General features: G+C 42.7%; 2 long non-coding RNA genes across 2 annotated transcripts in view; one reads left to right on the forward strand and one right to left on the reverse strand.

The window, feature by feature from the left end:
• Positions 1 to 7,592, reverse strand: part of LOC140487912 (uncharacterized) — a 199,511-nt gene extending 191,919 nt beyond the window's left edge. The window contains exon 1 of the long non-coding RNA XR_011962967.1: positions 7,461 to 7,592. This is a non-coding gene — a long non-coding RNA (uncharacterized lncRNA). The remainder of the gene's footprint in view (positions 1 to 7,460) is intronic.
• Positions 1 to 7,964, forward strand: part of LOC140487913 (uncharacterized) — a 61,248-nt gene extending 53,284 nt beyond the window's left edge. The window contains exons 2-3 of the long non-coding RNA XR_011962968.1: positions 6,497 to 6,652; positions 7,467 to 7,964. This is a non-coding gene — a long non-coding RNA (uncharacterized lncRNA). The remainder of the gene's footprint in view (positions 1 to 6,496; positions 6,653 to 7,466) is intronic.
• Positions 7,965 to 8,220: the final 256 nt, after the last annotated feature.

Genomic DNA, 8,220 nt, shown 5'->3' on the forward strand with positions numbered 1-8,220 from the left:
ATCCCAACTGTACCCTGACTACGTCCATGGCAGAAGATCTGTGGGTAAATATCCCACCTTGCAGCCAACTGAGGCCCTGAATTATACAATTATTATCCACTTAAGTGCCTCATCCTATTGCCACTGGCATGCACCCAGCAGTGGTCCGGGGCTGGCCATGAGTGAAACATGATAAGAAAATGTATGCATAGGTGCTTACCATCACCCAAGAGGGTCCCATCATTCAAAGACACTCAGGGCCTGATTGCAGTTCTCAATATTTTAGAAAGCAGGCTGTGGAAAGACATTCCACAACCAATTTCACACCTCCCATCATTGTGCAACACCCCTCATTCATCTGTGATCTGGCACTAAATGACTATATTGGGCCTTTGGGAGAACGTCATTTCAGCAGCAACCACTGCCCCCTTGAGAGGCACCAGCCTTTCATTGGCCGATAGTTCCCTTCAAATGGAACTTAGGCAGTGTCCTTGATCATGGAGAAAGCCTGCCATTGTCCCGTTCAATGCCTGGGTGTCACTTAATCTGGTGGGCCTTCCCTAAAAGTAGGTAACTCATGTCGACTATCAGATGGAGAATTAGACTCTGAACAACTCCATTAAATAGTGCCCAGAATTTCTGTTCCAATGCTTTTCTGCTTCCTGCAATGCACTGTCCTGCTTTTTGTTGGTTGTCATTTGGTTTGGTGTAGTTGACCCTCCTGAGTTCTAATCACACCATGCAACATATTTTACTGCTCATAGTATTTTCACACAACCAACTACAGTCTGCGACTTGAAGTTGTTCTTGATGTCCAAGCTTTAAAAATGCACTCTCTACTGTCACATGACTGTTATTTCTTCCCTTACCTCACTGTGTCTCAGCAACCGTGATGTACCTGCCAGCTTTGTGTAGAATCATGGTTGGCCACCTGCAGGTTTCACAGCCTTGCACCTGTCACCAATCCTCCATCACCATAAGGCTTTACCTGACAGAAGCCTATGTGTGACAATGTTTAGTATGAGGATTCTGGTAGGTAGGGGGTTCCACACAATCATGGCAGTTGATAGTCAGCTTCAATGACATGTCAAACCATAATGACTGGGGCAATTTCCCCAATGCACTGCCCTCCCACCTTCCTAGCATTTTGGACCACAGCCAACTTCTGGCTTTTTCTGCAGCTGAAGATTTGTTTCAGGCAAATAGCTGTTTGCCTGAACCCTCCCCTCCAATGCTGCTGCTGCCTTGGGAAGCCAAGCCAGGGGCATGAGCTCAAGCGTCTCCACAACAGCAAGGGAATGAATCCTCATAGAAGATGTCGCTGTCATTGTACCTGCATTGAGACTGGGTGCCTTTCAGCAACTGCATCTACAAATGAACAGCCCTCTTTAGGATATTCTCCATTCACCGTGAATGTGCAGGGGGGCTAGAAAAGTTGCCCTGAAAAGTAGGCTATCACATCTTTCTCATGACCAAGAAGCTACACCCGGTGGATTATCATCCCTGTGGGTTAAACAAGAAAAAGCTAGACTTTAGAACCTGGGTTATAAGAATACTCATTGACAACCCAAGTGTGCGTGCTCAGAAAGTGAACTGCCATCCTGGTCACAGATCTTGGCAGATTTTGAGATTGCCCCCTTCCCTTGCTCATTATTCACCTCAACATCATCAAGCACCTCCTCTGAAATGACCTATCACCCAGTTAAAACAACCAGTATCATCTCAATAGGAAACTCTTCAACCTTGGTTTCTTCTGAGCACTCATGGATATCTGTGGCCTTCAGTTTGCAGATGGCTGCAGTGAGATGACTCAGTCTGCACAGAAAATGCCAAGGACACTCCAGCATAATAATACCTCATATATAACCTTTGCCCAGTCCTTAAACATTTGCAAAACAAAGGTCCTCCACCAGTTCTCCCAAAGCCAGTTGAATGTCCTCCAGACTATCTACATAGATGGGATGCCACCTCTGCCAAAAGACTTGGGATGATATGACCAACGCTATGTCAGCTTTGCCAGTGTTGCCTTCTTCAAACTGTGACAACATGTCTTTGATGATTGGGATTCTGAAATTCAGTGAAGAGCCTGGTATATTTATTTCAAGCTTCATTCATTGGATGTGGGTAGCACTGGCTGGCCAGCATTTATTGTCCATCCGGAGTTGCCCTGGAGAAGGTGGTGGTGAGCTGCCTTGTTGAACCACTGCAGTCCATGTACTGTAGGTTGACCCATAATGCACTTCCAGGAGTTTGACCCACTGACAGCGAACAAATAGCAATATATTTCCAAGTCAGGATGGTGAGTGGCTTGGAGGGGACATTGCATATGTCCCTTGTCCTACTAGATGGAAGTGGTCATGGGCTTGGAAGGTACTGTCTAAGGAGCTTTGGCAAATATTCGCAGTGCATCTTGTAGATAACACATACTGCTGCTGCTGAGCATCAATGGTGGAGGGAGTAGATGGTTGAGATATCATGCCGACCAAACTGGCTACTTTGTCCTGGATGGTGTAAACTTCTTGAGTAATTTGAGCTGCACCCATCCAGTCAAGTGGAGAATATTCCATCACATTCCTAAGTTGTACCTGAGAGATGGGGGACAGGTATTGGCCAGTCAGTAGGTGAGTTACGCACTGCAGAATTCTGAGTCCCTGACCTGCTCTTGTGGCATTGTATTTCCATGGGGAGTCCAAATGAGTTTCTCATCTATGGTAACCCCAAGAGTGTTGATAGTGAAGAATTCGGTCATGGTAACACCATTGAATGTCAAGAGGCAGTGGTTAGATTGTCTTATTGAAGATGGTCAAATCTTGACATTTGAAATTAGATTAGATTACATTACATTACAGTGTGGAAACAGGCCCTTCGGCCCAACAAGTCCACACCGACCCGCCGAAGTGTAACCCACCCATACCCCTACATTTACCCCTTACCCAACACTACGGGTAATTTAGCATGGCCAATTCACCTGACCTGCACATCTTTGGACTGTGGGAGGAAACTGGAGCACCCAGAGGAAACCCACGCAGAAACGGGGAGAATGTGTAAACTCCACACAGACAGTCGCCTGAGGCGGGAATTGAACCCGGGTCTCTGGCGCTGTGAGGCAGCAGTGCTAAGCCACCGTGCCGCCCATTTATGTGGCAGAAATGTTGCTTGCCATTTTTCAGCCAAGCATGGATGTTGTCCAGATCTTGGAGCATTGAACATGAAATACTTTAGTGTCTGAGGAGTTGTGAATGCTGCAATCATCGGTTAACATTCCCATTTCTGACATTATGATGGAAGCTAAGTCATTGTTGAAGGGCTGAAGATGGTTAGACCTAGGACACTATCCTGAGAATCTCCTGCAGATATATCCTGGAGCTGAGATGACTGACTTCCAACAACCACAACCATCTTCCTATGTGCCAGGTATGACTCCAACCAGCTGATACTCAGTGCACCCTGATACCCCTAATTCCATTTTTGCTAAGTCTCCTTGTAACTACACTCAGTCGAATGAGGTCTTGATGTCAAGGGTTTTCACTCTCACCTCACCTCTGGCATTCAGCTCTTTTGTCCATGTTTGAACGAAGACTGTAATGAGGTCAGGAGCTGAGTGGCCCTGGCAGAATCCAAACTGAGCATCTCTGAAAAGGTTATTGCTGAGCAGGTGCTGCCTGATAGCACTGTTGATGAAACCTTCCAGCACTTTACTGATGATCAAGAGTAGACTAACAGCCTGTTTGAATTTGTCCTTTTTTAAATTGTTCAGGTCATACCAGGCCAATTTTCCACATTGTTGGGTAGATGCCAGTGTTGTAGCTTTACTGGAATAACTTGGCTAGAAAAGCAGCAAGGTCTGGAGCACAAGTCTTTTGTACTGTTGCTGGAATGTCACCGGGCACATGGCTTTTGCACTGTCCAGTGCCTCCAATTGTTTCGTGATATCACATGGAGAGAATTGAGTTGGCTGAAGGCTGGTATCTGTAATGCTGGGGATCACTGCAGGATGCTGTTGTGTTGACCCCCTCCGGCACTACAGAGAAATCTGAACCATTTGAACCTTCCACTTTGGTTACATGAAGGTCCTTGAGAGTTTCTATCAGCAGTGCCTAAATCAGATGTCAAAAGAGAGGACTGCCAGATCGAAACAAGCATTCTCCATGAATCTGCATCAATCAGCATTAAAAGCCTACTCTTGAAGAACCAACTCCAACTGACAGGTCAATACATGCAAATCTTCACTGTCTCTGGGTCTAAATCCTGGAATTCCCTCCTAACAGTATTGTGGATCAACACACAGCAGGTGGAGTGCAGTGGTTTAAGAAGGCAGCTCACCACCACCTTCTCAAGGGCAAGTAGGGATGGGCAATAAATGCTGGCCAGCCAGCAAAACCCACATCTCACAAATGAATAAAATAAAGTCCAAAAATGCCTCCCTAGACAGGTTTTCTTCTCCTAGCTCTCAACTTGTGAATTCTCGAAAAGTGACCAAAGGAGTAGATGTAAGTTTAGAGCATTGAAACACTAGGATCAGACACCTCCTGATCCATCATGGTTCAAGTGGCCTCAAGGCTCAGTGACTTGCTGGTGAGGTGGAACAGTGGATGCAGGGGAAGGAAAAGGAAGTCAACCCAGGGCTTGACTTCTGTTTGCTATGCAACAACTTATCCTTACTGCAGAAGAGCATGTCCATCCAAAACTGAGCCCTTCAGATGTCTGAAGTCTAGTCCAGTCTGACAGAGGTCATCCTCAAATCTGAGGGACCGTTGATGATGACAATGTTTCTTGTTCCTTTTTAACCCCGAAGATGCTTGGAATTCTCTCACAACATATCTGCGTTATGTCACACAATCACCCCAAAATGACTAATCTGAAGCCTTTGTATACCTCTGCCAACAAAGATATATAAGTCACTGGGAGGAGTTAATCAGTTCTAGTTATCTTTTTATAGGTGTCCCAGCCTATTAGTCTAACTTCTTCTGCTAACAATCATGTAACTGAAGTTAGTCAGATATCTCTTCAGAGATATTAATATTAAAGTTTGGTTTCTGATCAAAGTCATCCATAATTGTCAGTTCTTCAGAAAAAAACACAGATTTCCCTTTCAACTAATCTTCACTCCAAGGAGTGCTGTGAAATTTACTGCTGATGGATCTGATGTTGAAAGTCCACATGGAGCACGAACTGGATCCCTTTGTACTTTCTGTAAGTGGACATGGCAATGGATGGTTCTTCACTGCACTGAAACTCTTCTCTGCACTAATCCAAGGAGTGCATTTTCAGTGAGATGTATAATTGGAAATCAATGTGAGGGAAAAAATTGAATGGTAACTATAGCAATCGCCCAATCGCAAAGTAATTTTATTGCATGGCCAGTAAGTCGGAAACCCACTCACATGTATCTTGTGCCAGTCAATTCATGCAGCCAGACATTATAACTGCACATTGCTATAGTTAGCCAGATACTATCGCGAACTGAAATTCGTTGTGAGTTTTATTTTATTTAGGACATTTATCGGCAACAGGTTTCATTTTGTATTTTCTTATTTCCTGCTCCTCAAGTCTCCTTCAGTAGCTTTTTAATTTCACCAATGCATTCTGAAGCCCATTTACAGCTATTGTCACATACCCCAGGTTTCCTGCCTTCTGGGAATGGATCTTTGGCTTACAGATACTCTGTTGACCCAGTGGCATTATGCCCCAAGCCATTACATAGCTGTGTTTCAAGACAAATGTTTACATTTTTTATTATTACTTACTAAGTATGAATTTACTGAAGCATTAATGTTTTACACTGAGGTAAGTACAACAGATACTGTGGTAAATTTCATGTGATTATGAAACAGTCAACATATACAGTAGCTCTGTAAGCATGTATTTGACTAAAGAAGATAAAAACTGCAGTGTTTACATATATTGGAATTAAACACACCTTACCCATTGTGGCAAACAAGTGAAGCTATTATAGCTTCCTATATATTATACTATATTAATAGCTTTTGACTCTGGTAACATGATGTTTTTCATTACTTTGCTTCATTCTGAGATAAGATTAATGTAATAATCATATTTTGTGAAATGTCTGTCTTTTGAGTCTTATTATTTCATCAAGCAGTTGGTCACAAAGGATAGTAAAAATCCAAAACTTTCTCCTTCAGCAAATTATTGAAGTTGGTAAACAGAATTTTCAAGACTGAGGTCAATAGTTTTTATTGTCAGTTCTTCAGAAAAACACAGATTTCCCTTTCACTTAATCTTCACTTCAAGGAGTGCTGTGAAATTTACTGCTGATGGATCTGATGTTGAAAGTCCACATGGAGCACGAACTGGATCAGGAGATGTGGGAAATGCATTGGAACAATGGGTAAAGTTTAGCCATGATCTCATTAAATGAACAGCAGACTTGAGGGGCTGAATGGCATTATCCTGTTCTAAAGTGAACCCAATCAGTGTTTAAACTATTTCAGTTTAACACTGCCTTGTCATGTATTTTCAATATTTCTCTCCTTTTCTTATTTCTTAATTGCAGGTCCAAGATCACAAGTGACTGACTACAGTCGATGCAAAGTTAACAGTACCACTGATGATCTGTACTGGCATCAGGACAACACAGTAAGATAGGCACAGTCCATCCAACCTCTACAATAAATAGCGCCTGATGCAGTACGCACAAACAAGAGCCGAGGTTAGTAGTAGATTGCCTTACAAGATATTAAAAGATAGGATGACCGCAAGAGATGGTGATCTAACCTAGTAGAAAATAGTTGGGTAATTACTATTCTGTTGTTTCCAGGATAGATTTCAATGCTCCTGACAAGTCATTAAAAGTTTCTCTTCTCAATCTTTGCAAAGCTGTTTTGCTTTTTATCATTTGCACTGTGGAACAGGGAACAGTGAGCATGTCACTTCTGATGTGGCTGATATAAAAGCAACCCCACTTGACTTTTCGTTCGATAGGTCAACTCCAAAATACTGATTAACCTATTTTCTTTCTAGGCACCAACAGGTCTGCTGTACTTTTTCAAAAGTTGTGGTCTTCTTCTACAGATTAAAGCTTTTCTTCTGTTCATTTTGATTTACCTTGCAATCTGCCTATGAAGATACACTCACTATCCGTTTGTATTATCCATCCAGTGACCTGGCAGGGTTCAGAAACGAGCCTGCTGGGAAACTGTGGGCTCACATTCCTGTCTCACTCTCCACAGTCCAACAGGTCCATATTTCCTTTGCCTTTGATTTTTGCATCATTTTAAATTTAGTAGAAGGTTATAAACCAATCTCAGTTTAAAGGACTGACACACGTGTCCCTCTTTCATGAGGGACTGGAACTACATACGTGTTGCAGCTGTTTACATTTTTCACTCACTCCTTAAAGTGTTTCAGTCAGGGGAGAGCAGCATTTGATGTTTGGTTTCATAAAGACTGTCTGAAAATCCAGACCTCCCTTCTGATCTTAATATAATCTTTCATAAATTAATGGGTTTTTTTCTTACCTACAGCCAACATTTCCTTTCCCTGGCCTTGGTATTTCCCACGAGAATGGGTGAGTCTAATGTTCCAGACAGAGATCAACTCGAGCTGAGAGTGGGACTGTCCTTCCACCCACTGTTAAATTCCATTCACAGGAGGAATGTCTGCTTTACAATTTGATCAGAACATTGTGCCTCCTTCTTTTATATTCTGCTTCTTACATCACGAGAAAGACTCAGTTCTTCATTCTCCTGCTGGCGAGGCTTTTTGTTTTTATGCTGATAAATTAAGACCACTGGAGTTATTTAACCTGGTGTTTCATGAGAACAAACTCATGACAACTCCGAACATTGCTTGATTGAACTCACTATCAAAGGTCAAGATTAGAGTGGTGCTGGAAAAGCATCCGGGATGCAGGAAAATCAACAGTTCAGGCAAAAGTCCTTCATCATTCCTGCTCCTCAGGTGCTGCCTGACCTGCTGTGCTTTTCCAGCACCACACTCTTGACTCTAATTTCCAGCATCTGCAGTACCCACCTCACTATCAAGGTGTTGATTAATTGCAAATAATGCATCATTAATTAATGTGACTGTCATGGACAAATTCTAGGTGTTTCCACCTACTTGCTTGCGATCAATATATTTGTATGTGAATGTATGTATTTTCTTACTCTTGGGGAAGGGGGCGGGTGAGTGACAGTCTACTCTATATTAGTAACCAAACAGAAAGCATTTGTGTACTTAAAATTTAGAGTGTTATTTTATTTGTCAACACAGTTATCC

This window comes from Chiloscyllium punctatum, chromosome 17 (assembly GCF_047496795.1).
Source record: "Chiloscyllium punctatum isolate Juve2018m chromosome 17, sChiPun1.3, whole genome shotgun sequence".
Lineage (NCBI taxonomy): Eukaryota > Metazoa > Chordata > Chondrichthyes > Orectolobiformes > Hemiscylliidae > Chiloscyllium > Chiloscyllium punctatum.